The following is a 23,294-nucleotide window of genomic DNA, read 5'->3' as shown; positions in this document are numbered from 1 at the left end:
TCATGAAAGTCTTGGTCAAAAGAAATGAACCAAGTTTGATATTTTAATGCGATGAAGTCACAAAATATTTAGTATATATACATATATACTTTTCAAAATCTTGGAAGTCCTCTTCCATGCATAATATACACAAAGTTCCAGTTTATAACTGTATAAAAATATCGTTGCAAGGTGATCTAATATATCTAACCTTGTCTCAACGTTTTTCTGAAAATCTTTGTCATACATAAGATAATCATTTACTAGATATAAGTTTAAAAGATGAAGTTACAAGATACTCCAATATACTTATATCTTTTTCCAAATACTACTTGAACTACCACCGTTCAAGTTATAATTAACTTCAAAAGTTCATCACACTGATGAGACTACAAGATAAGACTTGAATAGATTCAATCTTTGAAATATTTTGAAGAAAATGAAGTTATGATATACTTTATTAAGTCCCGATATTTATATATACACCTATATATATACATACGTTTCCTGAAAACCTCTGTCATGTAAAGTATGAACAGAATTGCAATATCCAATAAATTTGGAAAGGAAAGAATTTTGGCATAAACCTGATATCTTGCTGATCAGGCAAAGATACCAATAAGTAACCTTTTCTACTAGTAGATGGACGAATTCCCCACTGGTCATCACCCTGGTCACAATAGGACCTTATGCTGGACTGCCACTCAGCCACTTATGCATTTGATGGACTCCCACTGAGCCACTTACACTATCATGGACGCCCACTGAGCCCATGTTGCTTATGCTGACTCAATAGATGGACTTACTTCCCGAACGTTGGGTAAGTAATCAATTAATTTACCAAAACAGCAACCTCGTTGCGAATATAAAATACACCACTGAGCCGGATTCCCCAGGTTTTGAGCGAATATTTAAATCCCCTTTGAAAGGAAGATCTTAAATATAAAAATGAGTTTTGGGATCCGCTCTAACTTTTAAAAATCATTTTGAAGACTCGAAAACATTTTTAAGAATGTTTGGAGTAATACTGATTTATTAAAATAAATCAGTCCCGATATGAAAGAAATATCTTAATATTATTATTTAAATAATATTCCCATAAGAATAATTGAGGTAGAAGTTGGAAAACTTATACTTGAATGAATAGCAAATAATCAAAGATATACTTATACGAAAGTAATATCTTTATTTGAATAATAAAAAATAAGTTTGATTATCGACACCTTATTCTTTAATACAATAAAGAATATTATTAAGTAATAAGCGGAGTCATAATACCTCGAATGAATACTATAAATAATATTCATAAAATAAAGGAGTCATACATCCTCAAATGAATATCCAAGTAATATTCAATAATAATATAAAAAGAGTCATAAGCCTTCGAATGAATATTCAAATAATAAAATAAACTGAGTCATAAGCCCTCGAATGAATATTCAAATAATATTCAAATAATAAAATAAACTGAGTCATAAGCCCTCGAATGAATATTCAAATAATATTCAAATAATAAAATAAACTGAGTCATAAGCCCTCGAATGAATATTCAAATAATATTCAAATAATAAAATAAACTGAGTCATAAGCCCTCGAATGAATATTCAAATAATATTCAAATAATAAAATAAACTGAGTCATAAGCCCTCGAATGAATACTCAAATTAATATTCAATTAAGTAAAATAAAGGTATCGAATAAACCTTATTCGATCCATAGTTTTAAAAACTATATCCATATATATATATAAATATATATATATATATATATATAATATACTCAGGAACATTGACTCCCGGTTTAGAAATATGTTCACCTTTTATCCCCTATACTAAGGGTATACGCAACTACTTGCTTATTTCTAGCATAGGTATTATGCAACTATAAGCATTGAAATCAACAGATAGATAACCAGATTACGAAACAGACATGCATATATACCATATCAGCATGCTCCAATATATCGCAAAATTTGCTAATAACAATCATGCACTATCACAAGATAATGCATATACATATATTTACAACACAACAACAGTATATCGGGTAGAAAACTTGCCTGAGCGACTGGGGGTTACGAATGGCGCGAGACGAGTCTGGTAACCTATAAGCAACAAGTAAGTTGGAATTAAACCAAAGTCACTTGTAAATCTATACTCTAACCAACTCAGACTCTAACGCTCGTTTTGCGCTTAACGATTTACTTAAGTCGCTCGAGTACCCTCGGCTCCACCATTTTTAATAATTTACCCATTACGAGTTTTAAGGCGATTCTTTCGCGAGTGTCTTATCAACTGCCTAACACACTCTACATAAATGTTTCATGCTCCAATTAGTCATTTAAGGGCCTTAACCAAGGTTTCAAAGTAAGGCGAGGGGTAAAGGTTCGTTCGCGAAACACCGTTACTTAAAATGGTCGTTTCTCCTAAACCGTACATCGGATTCAAGCAAACCACATATCAAAACGAAGCTTGAAACATAACCTATCTAAGCATGGAAGTGGTTAGTTTATAGAAGTGGGTGTTCGGGTCCAACAGTTAATCACAAAACAGTTTATAGAAAATCGGGCATTACGACGGCTATAACCTAACGATTTCCAAAGTTTAAACTACACCAAATCATCACCAATTCAACAACAATCCAACATCCATCAACATCAAACTAAACCCATTCATCTAAGCACTATTATCATCCAAACAAACCAAACTTAAAACTAAGGGTTCAAGAGTTTATACCTTCCTTGGAGAGTGGGTAGTCACTAACAAGCCTCTAGGAACCTTGATCTATGCTTAATCAACCTTAAGCTTTCATGAAAATCAAGAAAATCAAAGTAAGTTACTATTCACTACTATTCATCATCATCTTTGATGAGTGGATTAGCTATGCAAACCATGGAATCTTGATCTTAAACTCATGGTATAACTAAGTTATGAAATATAGGATCCAAGGAAACAAACCTTGTAATTTTCCATGGCCTAGAACTTGAGTTTTGAAAATCTATTTCTTCATTTCTTGAAAAGGCCGAATGGAAGAAGAAAGAAATGGGGGAGAGCTTTTGCTTGCTTGTCTTGCCTTGATATTTGTGCAAAGAATGCATGGTTGTGGTTAATTATTGGCTAAATATCTTGTTTTCACTTGCTTATGTCATTGCTTGCATCACTACTTTGCCACATGTCTCATTCTTGTGGTGTGATGATGTCACCTTGCTTCTAACCACATGTTTTAGCTTATATTAGAAGCTTCCTTCTCATGTTACTTGCATGTGCTTGCCCCTTGGACGTTTATTTGTTTTACGGTTCGCTTAACTCTCTTTCTCGTTGATCGTTTGAGGGATCATACCCGGGATCTTATTACTTGGGTTCCCTTAACCTTTCTCAATACATTATATTCCTTTTTATAATACTCTCTTATAATCCTTGAATTTAAATCCCTTTAATCATGTTACCTTATACTCAATTCTTTCGGTATCTGGTGGATTTTCGAGAAAAATCAAAGTGTTCGGAATTGGATTCTGACGATCTTTACATACACTTATTTACTTTATGGAATACTAATACGATCTTAGAATATCCATAACAGAACCCCTACATAGTGTGGCATGAAAAGTTTTCTCATTCAGCAAAAACACTATTCATAAGGGTTTTAAAAATTTCCAAAAATTGGGGTTATTACAGTCTCCCCTATTTCATACTCTTTGTCCTTTCGAGTCAAATCAGCATACCTCTTATGTCCATCTTGGGTTACTACCAGCCGTCCTCTGATTAGATCTATTATATCCATGGCCCTTTGGGCTACTGCGGGTCCGAGCATCTTGCGCTCTACAACTTCATCCTAACATAAGGGAGATCGACATTGTCTTCCCTCAAGGATCTCATAAGGCGACATCTCGATAATGACATATGATCTATTGTCGTAAGAAAACTTAATCCGTGTTAAGTGATCATTCCAAATTCTTTCAAGTCTATTGCACAGACTCTTATTATAGCTTTTAGCATTAGAGCTTTTGCTTCTTAATACCTATTCTTTTCCAGCTCGTAATCGCTACTACCTTCCGTTCCTAATATTATACTGGTTATACTTTTGCTTGTTAGCGCTCTATAACCTTTTAAGAACCACGTCAACCTTAGTATCACGAATGTGCTTCCATTCTGAATACCACCATAACTTTACTACTCCTTTTTCAGATGTTTCTATTTCCCAAAGTTTGATCAATCATATAGAAGTAAAGGAATTTGTTGAGAGATCACTATGATCATGAACACTTGTTATATCGCATAGTTAGTACAGAAGGTGGCCAGCCTTTAGTACTTGACAAACAATTAAACAATAGATGGTATCTTACTAGGCTTCTATCACACAGATAGATAGTCATTCGGCAATACCTCCCCTTTCTGGAAGGGTTGTTCTTCTCAGCTTACATGAAATGAAAAGAAGAGAAAAGAATGAATTGAAGAGAATTGTATATATGAAAAAAAATATACTGCCACAAAATATCTGGCTTGGAACCTACCTCTGAACTATAGAGGTTTGTCATAGGAGAACGAAAAATATGAGTATTTATATCAACATCAAGTATTATAGCATCGTATTTCACATGCCTAAATATTTGCTATTCCGTCCATCATTCTATGGACCCATGCTCTTCCTCGAGCTTATACACAATCACCTTTGAAACTCCCTCGATTTCGAAAATCGAACCTGGGATCTCATTCTAGACATCATCGTTACTAGAGTTCTATGCTTGCACCGCAACCTTCCTCGTATAATAATACGACTCTCTATTGATAAGAAAGAATAAATATACAATAGGTAGATACTCTACTTAATTAGTCTATCAATGATAACTTATACACTACCACGACCCGATTAGTGGTACTCAATCTCAACACCCATTCCAATACAACTCTCACGGTTGTAATCAGCTTAATACTCGTAGAATCATTGCTGCCTTACTATGGTCCACCACTGACCTACTGTAGTCATTCATTTTCCATGAAGTTTTAATAGCTAACCATACGGAGTCCATACATGTCGTATCAAATCCTTCTAAGGAGGTAACATAATCACCATTTCTGATTCATGAAGAACACTCCTGATCCTGACATACATACATGACATGAAGCAGATAAAATTGCAGAAGAGTTTCAATCAAAGCAACGATAGCAGGTTAATACCATTCTAAATCATATGCCTTAAATAGAAGACTTACTCAAAGGTTCGTCTAGTCCTTTTTGAAACATGGTCCTGGCTTATCTCAAGATAGGACCTTCTAAGATAGATAGCCCGTTCATGGCGATTACACGAATTAAACCTTTACCAACTACTATTACGGTTGGGTATTGCACAATCATCAGAAGGAATGTCAATCTTCCAAACCATAATACAACCTTCATAGCTTTAACCATCATCACTGTATTCCTTTGGCACAAGCGCCTATAATTATCCTCTTACCTTTAAAGTGTCGGCCACCTCTTTGGCCTTTCCTGATAGTAAAATTTCCTTACAGTCAATGTCATTTTAACCACCTCCAAATAAATTTTCTACCTTATTTCAATCACAGCTTATGTGAAAATGCTTTTCTTTAATATCTGATGAGTAAATAAAAAAAATATCACCATTTTTCCATAAGTTATTGCCTCAATCTTTAGAGGTTAATCACTGTCACGACTAACTCTCAATCATACTTAGAACATCTTTTATCTTAGGTCCTAATTTCCCTGAACAATTTCGACCTTTACTGGTTCGATCCATACTTTCTCGTGGTTTAACACGTGCCCCACTTGGCATCATTATAATTATATCATATTTCCTTTATCAACATTTTTATTCTTCAGAATTTCGAATATTTCCTTTCTCCTGGTAAAACCTCTAAGGTTATCCTTCAATCGTTCCTCCTGTATTCCCTATATACAGGGCATATCAAAATACCATTTACTAATACTAGAACCATTGTCTATATACTTCTGAAAAATTTCTCCACTGATCCTTAAAGGTTATTATTACCTTAATCCTTTCTAATTCATACTGTCAAAACTCATACTATCCCTATTAAGGGTGAAATGCCAACCTTTATGCATTCCCCTAGGATTCGTTTTAAGTTACCGATGTTCTATCCTTAATTCCACCTTTAAAAAGGTACAAGCATCCTTCCATGGATAAATAAAGTCATATATCCCTGATAAGGGTATCTTATTCAATCATTTCCACCTCGATAGTCTATACCGAATTTCACAATAGCATCCTTATTCAAGTTAAGGTCAATCCACATGGCCTCCAAAAGATAAAAATGGTTATCCGCTTTTCTTTCCTGATTTGGTAATGATCACATGGATGATCTGGAAGATATTGGTCGTGTTCAACGTGAACTTCTTCTTAATAAATCCATATTTACTTTTGTTATTTATCTCAACAGTCATCTCAATGTTGGGATATCTTTCATACCTGGCGTCTCCCTTCCTGGGTATCAAGCCACCGGTCTTACACTTCACATTCTTGAAGGTCACTTCCTTCATCCAATTTTCCTAATTTCTTACTTCCTTGTCTCCTCAGTCTATCCGCGTCTCAATATTTATCCTTCAAACTATCTCAAGGTTTCCTCAAATCCTCCCAACTTACAGGGGATAAAATATATTTATCTCTTATGCCTTCAACTATCAATTTAACTCATGGTGAATCACCCTCATCCTGACGATTACATACTTTTCTATTTCTATTGCTACGAGTCTTTAGGGTTTCCTCATACCCAACTTCCTTATCATTCCTCAAACTCTATTGCCTTTATATTCCTTTCCACTTTAGTTTCTTTTTATTTTCCTTTCTCTTATCATTATTTCATGAACTAACACAACATAAACATTGATTTCAAATATCCCGTCATTCTGGATTCGTGTCCTCAGAACGAATCTTGATAACTTTTACAACTTAGATTCATAATTCATCATACTCATCCGCTTTTGTTCTAGCTCCAAAGCTTTTACACTACCTCCATAACCTTGGGAAGTACTTTCCCGAAAATAATTGTCTGAACTTAAATCAGTTTATTATAATCTCTTGCTCCGTGCCTTCCTTGGCCTTTCACCAGCGGGTGGTCTCTCTCTTAGGAGGGTAAGTGACAAAAACAGTCTTTTGTGGTTCATCAATCATTTTGAATCTCAAATGATTCCTATATTTCCTTTAACTAGGCTCTTGCCTCGGCTGGGTCAGCTTGTTCCTTGGAACTCTGAGAGCTTAGCGACTTAAAGGTCATGAAAGAATTTCCTACCGCATTGTTTCCTCAAGGTGGTGGTTGGGGATAATAGTCTAAGTTCTTTTTAGACAGGTCCATGAATTGCCGTATAGGAGTACCGTCTCGGGTCTCCTTTCCTTACTCGACTTTCTGTTTCCTTAGTATGAAATGTTTCATTCTTCTCCCATACTTGGGGTTATCTTATACATTAAAATCCTCATTTTCCACTTCATTATGTTATGGGTTCCTTCTATCTTGATGGCGTCCTCCCTGACTATCACATTCAGGGTTTGCCCTTAATCTTATTCCTTGAACTATGACTTTCATCTAAGATCTCATCTTTAAGCTCTTGAACATTTGGAACCCAAATTCTATAGGAATACCTCATTATTCCCTTATCATCTTTCTCGGTATTAATCTCATATCTATTTGTTGGCTCTCTGCCTTCATTCATCACTTTTTCTGGCACAATATGTTCTTTTCCGATAATTCGGTCTGTATTGCAATCTCAAACAGCTTTTCGGTACCGGCTCCGGTTACCTTCACTTCTATTTCCATTTTCTCAAAATCTCTTATAACTCTCCCAAGGACATTATCATCTTGAGTCTCTCCTTTCTACTAAGGGCATCAGCCACCACATCGGCTTTCCCCGAATGATAAAGAATCTCTCAATCATAATTCTTGATTAGCTCTAACCGCCTCCTCTGGCGTATGTTGAGCTCTCTCTACGGGAAAATGTACTAGAGCACTTATGGCTTAGGTAAATCTCGCACTTCTCTCCATACAAGTAGTGCCTCCAATATTTAGGGCAAAACTATTGCCACGAGCCCAAGCTCATGGGAGGGGATATCGAATTTCATATTACCATAATTGTCTTGACGTGTACGCGATTACCTTACCGTGTTGCATAAGCACGCACCCTAAGCCCTTGTGCGAAGCGTCACTCACTTCACAAAATCTCCTTTTCCATCCGGCAACGCCAGCATAGGGGCCGTCACCAACCTTTGCTTCAGTTCTTGAAAGCTGTTCTCGCATTTCTCTGTCCATTCGAACTTCTCAGTCTTACGAGTAAGCCACGTTAAAGGGGGCTACTATCTTTACAAACTTGAACGAACCTCCGGTAGTGATCGACCAATCCTACCTCTGGTAGTCGACCTAACCATGGTCATCAATTCATCAGTGGTCCTTTATTCATTCTTGTCAGGATCCTCCATGGGATCCTCCTCAGCAACTATCCCTTCTAGGACAACATCCTCAACCGCTATATCCTCAATATCAACATTATCCGGTCCTGCATTAGGACGCTCCATCGGATCCACAATCTAATCTCCAATAAGTAATAAAACATCATCGCGTTGTTGCTCCTCAACCTCAGGGTTCGGAGTCCCGCTACCATATACGATAACGAACTACGCTTCTATCACGATATTTATAAGTGTTCCCATAAGGGTTTTAACTGTCAGTACTATGTTAGGTAGCCCGACTATGAACTTGGCAAGAGTTCTTATTATCTTAGTTATTATCTTAACGTCACATCATCTCTGAGGTTAATAACGCTTAGCTCTGATACCACTTCTGTAACACCCCCAAATTCGGGGTCGGGGATCCGGGTTGTCACGAGTTCCATTTCCCTTAATAACACCCAATCTTAATAATTACTCAACTACTCTGTACTGTGACCCCACAATAAACGCACACACCACACGTTATAGTCTCAGAGATGAACATCCAAAAATAACCACAAGTCATTTTATTCCACAATTATCTGCCAATACACCTTAAAAGGTTTTCTGAATAAATTTACATTTCTTTGCCATTATTACAATTCATAAATATACATAAATCTGGTACATCAAAAGTTGAAAGCCTAGCCTATTGGTAGATCCTACCTCAGCTACAGCGACATCAACGCCTATAGGAAACTGCGGAATGTTTCCTATCCGCTCACGAATTGGGAGCTTGGTCCTGTTCATCTTGCCTATCTGATGTTGTGTGATGAAAGAAGAAAGCAAGGGTGAGCAGCAAGCCCACCAAAATAATATGTATAATGATTAACAATATATGAGCCTTCTCATAGTACTCATGAAAGTCTTGGTCAAAAGAAATGAACCAAGTTTGATATTTTAATGTGATGAAGTCGCAAAATATTTAGTATATATACATATATACTTTTCAAAATCTTGGAAGTCCTCTTCCATGCATAATATACACAAAGTTCCAGTTTATAACTGTATAAAAATATCGTTGCAAGGTGATCTAATATATCTAACCTTGTCTCAATGTTTTTCTGAAAATCTTTGTCATACATAAGATAATCATTTACTAGATATAAGTTTAAAAGATGAAGTTACAAGATACTCCAATATACTTATATCTTTTTCCAAATACTACTTGAACTACCACCGTTCAAGTTATAATTAACTTCAAAAGTTCATCACACTGATGAGACTACAAGATAAGACTTGAATAGATTCAATCTTTGAAATATTTTGAAGAAAATGAAGTTATGATATACTTCATTAAGTCCCGATATTTATATATACACCTATATATATACATACATTTCCTGAAAACCTCTGTCATGTAAAGTATGAACAGAATTGCAATATCCAATAAATTTGGAAAGGAAAGAATTTTGGCATAAACCTGATATCTTGCTGATCAGGCAAAGATACCAATAAGTAACCTTTTCTACTAGTAGATGGACGAATTCCCCACTGGTCATCACCCTGGTCGCAATAGGACCTTATGCTGGACTGCCACTCAGCCACTTATGCATTTGATGGACTCCCACTGAGCCACTTACACTATCATGGACGCCCACTGAGCCCATGTTGCTTATGCCGACTCAATAGATGGACTTACTTCCCGAATGTTGGGTAAGTAATCAATTAATTTACCAAAACAGCAACCTCGTTGCGAATATAAAATACACCACTGAGCCGGATTGCCCAGGTTTTGAGCGAATATTTAAATCCCCTTTGAAAGGAAGATCTTAAATATAAAAATGAGTTTTGGGATCCGCTCTAACTTTTAAAAATCATTTTGAAGACTCGAAAACATTTTTAAGAATGTTTGGAGTAATACTGATTTATTAAAATAAATCAGTCCCGATATGAAAGAAGTCATACATCCTCAAATGAATATCCAAGTAATATTCAATAATAATATAAACTGAGTCATAAGCCTTCGAATGAATATTCAAATAATAAAATAAACTGAGTCATAAGCCCTCGAATGAATATTCAAATAATATTCAAATAATAAAATAAACTGAGTCATAAGCCCTCGAATGAATATTCAAATAATATTCAAATAATAAAATAAACTGAGTCATAAGCCCTCGAATGAATATTCAAATAATATTCAAATAATAAAATAAACTGAGTCATAAGCCCTCGAATGAATATTCAAATAATATTCAAATAATAAAATAAACTGAGTCATAAGCCCTCGAATGAATACTCAAATTAATATTCAATTAAGTAAAATAAAGGTATCGAATAAACCTTATTCGATCCATAGTTTTAAAAACTATATCCATATATATATATATAAATAAATATATATATATATATATATATATATATAATATACTCGGGAACATCGACTCCCGGTTTAGAAATATGTTCACCTTTTATCCCCTATACTAAGGGTATACGCAACTACTTGCTTATTTCTAGCATAGGTATTATGCAACTATAAGCATTGAAATCAACAGATAGATAACCAGATTATGAAACAGACATGCATATATACCATATCAGCATGCTCCAATATATCGCAAAATTTGCTAATAACAATCATGCACTATCACAAGATAATGCATATACATATATTTACATCACAACAACAGTATATCGGGTAGAAAACTTGCCTGAGCGACTGGGGGTTACGAATGGCGCGGGACGAGTCTGGTAACCTATAAGCAACAAGTAAGTTGGAATTAAACCAAAGTCACTTGTAAATCTATACTCTAACCAACTCAGACTCTAACGCTCGTTTTGCGCTTAACGATTTACTTAAGTCGCTCGAGTACCCTCGGCTCCACCATTTTTAATAATTTACCCATTACGAGTTTTAAGGCGATTCTTTCGCGAGTGTCTTATCAACTGCCTAACACACTCTACATAAATGTATCATGCTCCAATTAGTCATTTAAGGGCCTTAACCAAGGTTTCAAAGTAAGGCGAGGGGTAAAGGTTCGTTCGCGAAACACCGTTACTTAAAACGGTTGTTTCTCCTAAACCGTACATCAGATTCAAGCAAACCACATATCAAAACGAAGCTTGAAACATAACCTATCTAAGAATGGAAGTGGTTAGTTTATAGAAGTGGGTGTTCGGGTCCAACAGTTAATCACAAAACAGTTTATAGAAAATCGGGCATTACGACGGCTATAACCTAACGATTTCCAAAGTTTAAACTACACCAAATCATCACCAATTCAACAACAATCCAACATCCATCAACATCAAACTAAACCCATTCATCTAAGCACTATTATCATCCAAACAAACCAAACTTAAAACTAAGGGTTCAAGAGTTTATACCTTCCTTGGAGAGTGGGTAGTCACTAACAAGCCTCTAGGAACCTTGATCTATGCTTAATCAACCTTAAGCTTTCATGAAAATCAAGAAAATCAAAGTAAGTTACTATTCACTACTATTCATCATCATCTTTGATGAGTGGATTAGCTATGCAAACCATGGAATCTTGATCTTAAACTCATGGTATAACTAAGTTATGAAATATAGGATCTAAGGAAACAAACCTTGTAATTTTCCATGGCCTAGAACTTGAGTTTTGGAAATCTATTTCTTCATTTCTTGAAAAGGCCGAATGGAAGAAGAAAGAAATGGGGGAGAGCTTTTGCTTGCTTGTCTTGCCTTGATATTTGTGCAAAGAATGCATGGTTGTGGTTAATTATTGGCTAAATATCTTGTTTTCACTTGCTTATGTCATTGCTTGCATCACTACTTTGCCACATGTCTCATTCTTGTGGTGTGATGATGTCACCTTGCTTCTAACCACATGTTTTAGCTTATATTAGAAGCTTCCTTCTCATGTTACTTGCATGTGCTTGCCCCTTGGACGTTTATTTGTTTTACGGTTCGCTTAACTCTCTTTCTCGTTGATCGTTTGAGGGATCATACCCGGGATCTTATTACTTGGGTTCCCTTAACCTTTCTCAATACATTATATTCCTTTTTATAATCCTCTCTTATAATCCTTGAATTTAAATCCATTTAATCATGTTACCTTATACTCAATTCTTTCGGTATCTGGTGGATTTTCGAGAAAAATCAAAGTGTTCGGAATTGGATTCTGACGATCTTTACATACACTTATTTACTTTATGGAATACTAATACGATCTTAGAATATCCATAACAGAACCCCTACATAGTGTGGCATGAAAAGTTTTCTCATTCAGCAAAAACACTATTCATAAGGGTTTCAAAAATTTCCAAAAATTGGGGTTATTACACCAACCATGAAACTCACTAATAATCAAAGTAAAGGCTAGGGTTTGAAGTTTATACCTTCCTTGGGAGGTGTTAAGTTGCTAGGAAACCTTAGGGAGCCTCTTACAAGCTTGATCTTTCCAAAGAAATCAAGAACACAAAATTAGGTTTTGAAGTTTCTAAAAGTCCGATTGAAAGAATTGTAAAAATGAGGGCCTTACCATGCTTATTTGGACGAGACTTGTGAACAAGAGTTGTAGGCCATCTCAATTCCTTTCCAATGAGCTATAGAACACAAATTTGAGTGAGTATTGAAGGAGATATGGCAGTTTAAAGTTACGGGGTTTGTTTTGGATGAGAGCTTTTATTCTTGGAAGCAAAAGTCAACTTCTAATTTTTGTGTTTTATTGTTAGGTCCCAATGAGTTTGTAAAAGGGGGGGGGGTTGAATACAAACTATACCGAATAATCGAATTTAGTGCGGAATAAAAAATTGAAACAAAATTCAAGTTAAATAAAATATTATTAAACTTGAAAGGTGTTACAACAACGGTATCGATTACAAGGAATTAATCTCAAATTAATTATCATAAATCTAGAATAAATTCGACATGAACTTTTTCTATTTTTTACCATAAAAAGAATCAAATGCTAAACACAATTTGAGATTAAGTTCTAAGGATTTTGATCCGCTAGATAGTTACACAAGAACAAGAGAATGATTTCTAGTTGTTTGGATTTAACTTTAAAACTAGAAATTGTTGATCTTGAATTTTGCAGTTGAAAGATGAAATATTCTGCGGGTGCTTTTCTTTCTGTGTTTTTGGTTTGTTTTCTGGATGATGAATGACTTCTGCTGCTTCTGTCTTTATAATTCAATCAACAGAATCACTTGAACTGGAATGACAATCAGTTGAACTAGCAAGACAATCTGCTGAACCAGTAGAACTTTCGGTATGACAATCAGTTTAAGCTAGTATGACTTTCGGCAAGACTATCTGTTGTACAAGCAAGACTATCAAACTGAAGTAGCAAGACTATCTCCTTCCAGTAGAACTTTCGGTGAGACAATTGAAATGACTTGGCATGACAATCGGTATGACAATCCAGATTGTCATGCTAGTTCAATTTCAATTGTCTTACTGAATTAAAATTGATTTTAATCCAATTAAAATTCTAAAAATTCTTAATATTAATTCAGAATTAATTAATCAATTAATTCAATTAATCAATAAATTAATCTTTGGAGATATAATTTATTTTCTTAATTAAACTATATGACTTAATTAATTAATAGAGAATTAATACTAATCTTGAACAGCAACCATTCTTCTGAAAATCTTCTGAAAATCACTGAGAATTATGAATCAATTCCACCACTTCAATGTTGACACTCGATGTACTGTCTGGTTCATGAGTGACTAACTTCCGTGACGTTTCTTCATGTCTTGACTTTGATACTTGATTTTCTTCAAATTAAATCCCTGTAATTATCTGATACCCTGACGAGATCTCTGTCACTTGATTAAATCCATAATCTTGATTTATATCACTGATGCTTGATCAATTTCTTGAACTTCTTCCAGTGAAGTAATTCCTCAAGTCTGTAGATGAACCTTGTTTCTGAATCCTTTGACAGATGTTACTTTGTGAGATCTCTTTGACGGTAGATCCACTATTTACTTATTACATTCTTATTTGAGTTGAGTTAAATCCTCGAATATACAAATAGGCTATGAAATATGCCTTACAATCTCCCCCTATTTGTTTGTTAGACAATAACAACAAATACCTAGAGGATAACTCAACTAACAAATAAGAAAAAGATATAAACATAAATGCAAAGTAAATAGCAGAAAAGTTCTGGATAATATTTAACATTTTCTAGATTTCAAATAGATGTTCCTCTAGACTGAATATATCTTCAAGTAGTTTCATCTTCTTTTGTACAACCACATTTCCTGTTGAGAAGCGCATATCTCTTTTGGTTCTCCCCCTATGAGAATCAACTGCTTAAAGAAGATCACCTTCGTTTACCACATCTCCCGTACAATAGGATCCGCAGATAAAAACCAATGGTACTCCCCTTTTGGAAAATAGCTTCTACCCTTACTAGAAAATCACCTTGTGTTTACTACCTCTCCCGTACAATAGGATCCGTAGTTACAAACAACAATGGTGTGGTGTAGTGTACATATATAGGATCTTTTTCTTCCTCCCTGCTATTTCTCCCCCTTAGTTGAGGAAACCTCCAAACTATTACTAAAGCTTTTATCTCCCCCTTAGAGAAGGAATGTATGCCGTTGTCTGAAGGAGTTCTCATATTTCACTTGGTTGGAAAAGAAATAACAAGTAGTTTCTCTTTCTTCCTCACTGTGAGTGTGTGATTCTGTTTATTGTACCTCATATGGTATTTCACTCTTCTCTCCAGTCGTGTTTACACTCATTCTCACAAGTGTATCACTCTTCTCATAGCTCCAAAATCCAGCTGTACCTGCAAGGAAAATCACCTTAGCCATCCTTAAGGAGGTCACAGGTGGTGCAATGGGAGTTCGCAAATCCCCATCCTTGTTAAACTCGTCAGATGAATCTGAGTCATAATCTACAAGTTGTTAGTTTCCCTTTTAGGGTTCCAGATTTGAATTCTGGGAAGGTAAACAGTGATCCAACGAATTTAGCATAAAGATCAATGTTCCCTTCTAATGTTTGTGAAGACATTTCCTTGTGACTCATCAGGTAATATCTGAATTGTTGTCAACAAGTTGCCGATCTGCGCCTATGTCGGATCCACTATCCGCAGATGCATCCAGGGGATTTAAGCCTGGGGAGGTAGACACTGACCACTGACATATGGCTTTTGGATCAGTATCCTCTCCCAACACCTGTAAAGGCAATAGGTCCATTAAAGAACCTTGAACAATCGAATCTGACCTTAAAATGGTCGAAACTCTTGTTTCCGTCAACTCATCCTTTGTGTATGTAACCTTTCCTTGTGCATCAAGAATTGTTTATGTTTGAGGTGGTGACACTACAACGGATACCCTGGCCGACAGGCAAATTTCAATAGATGCACCCTGTTGAGAAAATGAATCTAGTAACTGTTTTTGTGCCTTTTCAGTCATTACATCTTTTTGAGAAGATGTATGGGGGCTAGCAGTTGTCTCGGTTTAAATACTACTCATCTATGTAGGAGACAGAGCTGCTGGGTTGACTTCAGAACCTTCCTTATGTGGTGCACTAAGGCACTATCTCCCTCACGCTCATTCATACTTCATTTAGTGGTAAGAGAGTGTTGGTTGGTTCTGTTTCTTAGTTTGTCTTTACAGTCAGGGATAGAAGTTGTGGGTTTTCAACCTCATGACTACCAATGAAAGAAAGCCATTGGAGACTAAACATGTATCACAGAACATATGGCAATAGAGGGATACAATGTACTTAGGATCTATAATGAATGAAAATTATACATTTAATCTTTTGAGAGAAATGATGTACAATAGTGATTTCAAAGGATTTTACGTGAAATAAAAATCACTAATGTAGAAATAAGTTTGATTTTCTCATAAAACTCACTGCATATATAAAACAATATGTTTGTGCCTAGTGATGAGAGAGTTATAAATATGACGACTCTACTACTTCATATTAAACTATAACTTCAGTTAGAGTGTCATACCATGTCCTTGACGATTGCTTGAGTAGTACACTAGTTCATATCAACCTGAAGTGAGATTGTGAAGAAGAGATTGCATAGTCCAATAGATCTGCAGCTGCAAAGTCCATAAACTATGGTGCATTGACTTCCTCTTTTGACTCACCAACCAGGAGTACACTTGTACACATCTTAATAGAGTCCAATTCCAAGTGTAATGTGCATCAGGTGCCTGATATGTCGTAATATTCTCAAGTCTCATCACTGGTGCTATATGTTAGATACTGCTTCCTGATAATAACCTAGCACAATATACAAATTTCAATGATAACATTTCCAGCTTACAAACAGCCATATCCCTCAGATAAACCTTTGTTGTTATCTCCAAAGGTAACCAGTGGGCCAGCTTTCTCAACCACATTTGATAGCAGGGCTCTATCTCCGGTCATATGTCTTGATGATCCACTATCAAGAATCCACACTACCGGTTCCACCTGTTTAATGCCCTGCACTACAAATGGATTAGACCTTCTTCGGAACCCAAACTTGGTTGGGCCCAACATACTTGTAGAATTGACATTTGTCAGGCAAAACAACATTCTTAACTTTAATGGTCTCAACTTTCTCAATGACTGAACATTTGACCTTGTAAACAACCTTAACAAATTTCTGTTTAGGCTTAGGCACAAATGTCTCCTTTCTAGCCTTAGAAGGACTAGCAGTCTTAGACCTATCATGCTTTCTATTATTCACATGCTGACGATGAGTAGTCTTATCACTAGAAACATGCTTACCATTAAAATAAGCATACATCAAATTAAAAGCACAAGACATACAATTAGCAACACCACATGCTTTATGAGAGGGATTAACAACAGGAAATTTATATATGGTAGACATGGCATTTTTGTTATCCAACTCATGTGTGTCTGAGTTAGTCTCAGTTGCTTTCACAACTTTGACTGGAACTTTTGACACACTTGACTTGGAAACAACCTTCTCATTAGCATGATCTTCAGCACGTATTTCTTCTTGAATAATAGAGGACGTTGCATCAAATGGTTCAGCAATTGATGCTTTATAGAGGGGTTTATCAACACCCTTAAGCACATGTGGTACTTCCCTACCTTTAGTACAGACATGAGGAGGGGAGTTTATGCCTAATTCTCCAATAGCAGCATTATAATTATAACCTATTCCGGATGTTTGATTAACAGCTTGCTTACTGTAGAACTCTTTAGCCTTCAAACAAGAATTGAAGTAGGCTTTAACCTTAGTCTCAAGACCGGTGATCTTGTCTTTGAGAATAGTTTCGAGTTGTCTATAATAGTTAACTCTATTCTCTAGAAAAGATACTTGTTCTTTTAACTTGTCTTGATTAATGTGCACAAGTCTTAATTCATTGACCTCTTTCTCAAGGTCTTTGATCTGATGACTTAACAATTCATTATCACGATGAGCACAATCTAAGGAACCTCCTAGATGATAAACTAATTCAGCATCAGTAAATTTTACCTCTTTTCTTGACGATGAAGCTTTTCCATCAATAGCCATAAGAGCAAGATTCCCTTCTTCTTCATCTTCACTATCAGTATCATCCCAGCTTCTTCCCTTTTCCAGATAAGCCCTTTCAGAGTTACTCTTTTTATTTGAATCATAAGAGTTCTTCCTTACTTGCTTTGGCTTCCTGCATTCTGTGGCAAAGTGTCCCAACTTATTGCAGTTATAGCATCTAATGGTGCTCCGATCAACCATCTCTGTTTTGTATCCACCACTACTGGTGTTAGAGGATGAAGATCCACCTGTCTGGAATCTGTTGTAGTTGGACTTGTACTTGAACTTGGGATTTTTCTTGAATCTGACATTGGAGAATCTCTTGACAATTTGGGCCATTGACTCATCTTCCAATTGCTCCAGCTCTTCCAAGGAGTAAAAATCATCACTGGATTGATTTGTAGTAGGAGGATCATATTCTGCTACTAATACATTTCCCTCAGCCTTGGAATACTGTACCATTCTCTCTAACTGTTGAGATTGTTGTTGTTGTTGACCTTCAACTACTAGAGTAGCAGATGTGCTGACCACTCTATCTTTCCCGTAGACTTCCTTCTACTGAATCTGCTCCAACTCATAGGTTTTTAACACACCATAGAGTCTATCCAATATAAACTAAAAATTCCAATGACTTTGGCTACTATAACCTTCCGATTTCCTATTTTATATTTTTGTTGAATTTACTAGAAAATTAAATAGAAGTAATTAAAAATCATCAGGTTAGGAAATCTCACTCAGATCTCTAGCTTCTCTTATGGCAGTGATTCTATGTTCAAGATGAGTTGGCAGTGTTAAAAGGAACTTTTTGTTCACCTCCCTGATTGAATAATATTTTCCATTTATATTCAGGTTGTTGATCAATGCATTGTACCTCTCAAATACTTCAGTAATTCCTTCTCCTGGATTGAATTTAAAATGTTCATACTCAAAGGTTAGGATCTCTAACTTGTTCTCCCTAACTTCCTCTGTGCCTTCATTGATCACCTCAACAGTTTCCCAGATGTGTTTGGAATTTTTACAGTTCATCACATGTCTGTTCATCAAGGGATCAAGGGAATCAACTAAATTAATTGAAGGCTGACATCCAAGAATGCTTCTTCCTTTTCAGCAGGAGTAAAACCCTCAGGATCTTTTGCATAGGTTCTAGCTTTGGTAATTATAACATCATCTTCTATCACCTCTGGTTCAATAACCATCGGAGTTTTTGGACCCTTCTTTAACAAGTTCAGATATTTGGGATTTGCAACTTGTAAAAACAAGAGCATCTTCTTCTTCCACATGATATAATTTTCTTTATCAAATAGTGGAATTTTAACGGTTCCAACTTTTTGTGAAGTCATTATGAATTTTTGAATGAATAAAAATTCAAGGAGTTGAAAAATCACAAAAGTCTAGGATCTTGATTTGTTCGTTAATCAGAAGGCTCTAATACCAATTGTTAGGTCCCAATGAGTTTGTAGAAGGGGGGTTGAATACAAACTATACCGAATAATCGAATTTAGTGCGGAATAAAAAATTGAAACAAAATTCAAGTTAAATAAAATATTATTAAACTTGAAAGGTGTTACAACAACGGTATCGATTACAAGGAATTAATCTCAAATTAATTATCATAAATCTAGAAAAAATTCGACATGAACCTTTTCTATTTTTGCAATAAAAAGAATCAAATGCTAAACGCAATTTGAGATTAAGTTCTAGGGATTTTGATCCGCTAGATAGTTACACAAGAACAAGAGAATGATTTCTAGTTGTTTGGATTTAACTTTAAAACTAGAAATTGTTGATCTTGAATTTTGCAGATGAAAGATGAAATATTGTGCGGCTGCTTTTCTTTCTATGTTCTTGGTTTGTTTTCTGGATGATGAATGACTTCTGCTGCTTCTGTCTTTATAATTCAATCAACAGGATTCACTTGAACTGGAATGACAATCAGTTGAACTAGCAAGACAATCTGCTGAACCAGTAGAACTTTCAGTATGATAATCAGTTTAAGCTAGTATGACTTTCGGCAAGATTATCTGTTGTACTAGCAAGACTATCAAACTGAACTAGCAAGACTATCTCCTTCTAGTAGAACTTTCGGTGAGACAATTGAAATGACTTGGCATGACAATCGGTATGACAATCCAGATTGTCATGCTAGTTCAATTTCAATTGTCTTGCTGAAATAAAACTGATTTTAATCCAATTAAAATTCTGAAAATTCTTAATATTAATTCAGAATTAATTAATCAATTAATTCAATTAATCAATAAATTAATCTTTGCAGATATAATTTATTTTCTTAATTAAACTATATGACTTAATTAATTAATAGATAATTAATACTAATCTTGAACAGCAACCATTCTTCTGAAAATCTTCTGAAAATCACTGAGAATTATGAATCAATTCCACCACTTCAATGTTGACACTCGATGTACTGTCTGGTTCATGATGACTAACTTCCGTGAAGTTTCTTCATGTCTTGAGTTTGATACTTGATTTTCTTCAGATTAAATCCCTATAATTATCCGATACCTTGACGAGATCTCTGTCACTTGATTAAATCCACAATCTTGATTTATATCACTGAGGCTTGATCAATTTCTTGAACTTCTTCCAGTGAAGTAATTCCTCAAGTCTGTAGATTAACCTTGTTTCTGAATCCTTTGACAGATGTTACTTTGTGAGATCTTTTTGATGGTAGATCCACTATTTACTTATTACATTCTTATTTGAGTTGAGTTAAATCCTCGAATATACAAATAGGCTATGACATATGCCTTACATTTATGATATTTACTTGGTTGCTTCTATTTTTTGCCTTGGAAAATGTTTTAGCTTTTTACCATGGTAAATTTTACATGGCCCAAAATCAACCAACAAAACAAAACCCCTTGTCATGCTTATGGCATCCTGCTTGTGTCATCTATTTGCCACATGTCTTTGTCTTGTGGTCTGATGATGTCATAATACCTTGGATTCTTGTACAAGCTTATCTCTTGGTTGCGTATTTGTTTTACGGTTCGCTTAACTTTCGTTCTCGATATCCGTTTGAGGGATCATATCCGGGATCTCATTATTTGAGCTTCCCTAAATCTTTCCTAATATTTTGTAATCCTTTAATGATCCTCTCTTATAATCCTTGAATTAAAATCCTTTCAATCATGTTACCTTATACTCAATTATGTCGGTATCTGGTAGATTTTCGGGAAAAATCAAAGTGTTTGAATTCGAATTATGACGACCTTTACATACACTCATTTACTTTATGGAATACTAATACGATATTAGAATTTCCGTAACAGTACTCCTATATATCGTGGTCTGATAATTTTTCTTAATCAGCATTGTCAGCAAAAGTTACTATTCATCCGGGTTTCAAAAATTTCCAAAAATTGGGGTTATTACAGTTTCCCCTCCTTAAAAGGATTCCGTCCCGGAATCAGATAGAAAACAGTTGGGGATGCTTTTCTAGCATTGTGCCTTCTAACTCTCAAAGTCAATTTTCCCACATTGTGGTTCTGCCACAAAACCCTGACTAGCACGATAACCCTTCTCCTAAGCACTTGTTCCTTTTCGATCTATAACCCTTCCTGGTTGCTCCATATAGGTTACGTCTGGTTGCATGCCTATACACTCATATGCCCCTATTTGTCTGGCATCCGGATTACACTTCCTTAACATTGATACGTGGAACACGTTATGAACTTGCTACAGGTTCGTGGGTAGGGCTAACTCATATGCTAATTTCCCAATATGTCTTAATATCTCCAAGGGTCCAACAAATTGTGGACTTAGCTTTCCTTTCTTTCCGAACCTCATCAATCCTTTCCAAGGGATACCTTTAACATTTCTAGGTCCCCTATTTCATACTCTTTGTCCTTTCGAGTAAAATCAACATACCTCTTATGTCCATCTTGGGCTACTACCAGCCGTCCTCTGATTAGATCTATTATATCCCTGGTCCCTTGGACTACTGCTGGTCCGAGCATCTTGCGCTCTACAACTTCATCCTAACATAAGAGAGATCGACATTGTCTTCCCTCAAGGATCTCATAAGGCGACATCTCGATACTGACATATGATCTATTGTCGTAAGAAAACGCAATCCGCGTTAAGTGATCATTCCGATTTCTTTCATGTCTTTTGCACAGACTCTTATCATAGCTCCTAGCACTATAGCTTTTGCTTCTCAATACCCACTCCTTTCCAGTCGATAAGCGTTACTATCAACCCTTCATAATACCATTCTGGCTACACTGATACTCTCTAGCACTCTATAACCTTCTATTAATTTCGTTGACCTTAGTACCAGGAACACATTTCGATTTTGGAGACAACACATTTACAGTACTCATTTTCTAGCTGCTTCTATCCTTGGAATCTTGATCAATCATATAGAAGTAAAGGAATTTATTGAGAGATCACTATGATCATGAACACTTGTTCTATTGCATAGTTAGTACAAAAGGTGGTCAGCCTTTAGTACTTGACAAGAAATTAAACAACATGTGGTATCCTACTAGGCTTCTATCACACAGATAGATAGTCATTCGGCAATACCTCCCCTTATGGAAGGGTTGTTCTTCTCAGCTTACATGAAATGAAAAGGAGAGAAAAGAACGAATTGAAGAGAATCATATATATATAAAAATACTGCCACAAAATATCTGGCTTGGAATCAACCTCTGAACTATAGAGGTTTGTCATAGGAGCACAAAATATATACGTATATATATATCAACATCAAGTATTATAGCATCGCATTTCACATGCCTAACTATTTTTGCTATTCCGTCCATCATTCTATGGACCCATGCTCTTGCACGAGCTTATAAACAATCAGCGTTGAAACTCCCTCGACAGCGAAAATCGAATCTGGGATTTCATTCTAGATATCATCGTTATTAGAATCCATTGATACACCGCAACCTTCTTCGTATAGTAATACTACTCTTTATCGATAAGAAGGAATAAATATATCATAGGTAAATAATCAACTTAATTAGTCTATCAATGATAACTTGTACATCACCACGACCCGATTGGTGGTACTTAATATTAACATCCATTACAATACAACTCTCACGGTTGTTATCGTCTCATTATTCGCAGAATCATTGGTGCATTACTATGGTCCATTGCTGACCTACTATAGTCATTCATTTTCCTCGGAATCTTAATATCTAATCATACGGAGTCCATACTTTCCGTATCAAAATCTTTTAAGGAGGTAACATAATCACCATTCATGATTCATAAAGTTCACTCCAGATCCTGACGTACATTCATGACATGAAGCAGATAAAATTGCAGAAGAGTTTCAATCAGAGCAACGATAGCAGGTTTATACCATTCTTAATCATATGCCTTCAATAGAAGACTTAACTCAAAGGTTTGTTTAGTCCTTTTTGAAACATGGTCCTGGCTTA

The sequence above is a fragment of the Apium graveolens genome, chromosome 9 (genome assembly GCF_009905375.1).
Source record: "Apium graveolens cultivar Ventura chromosome 9, ASM990537v1, whole genome shotgun sequence".
Classification (NCBI taxonomy): Eukaryota; Viridiplantae; Streptophyta; class Magnoliopsida; order Apiales; family Apiaceae; genus Apium; species Apium graveolens.
This window is presented reverse-complemented; position numbering follows the sequence as displayed.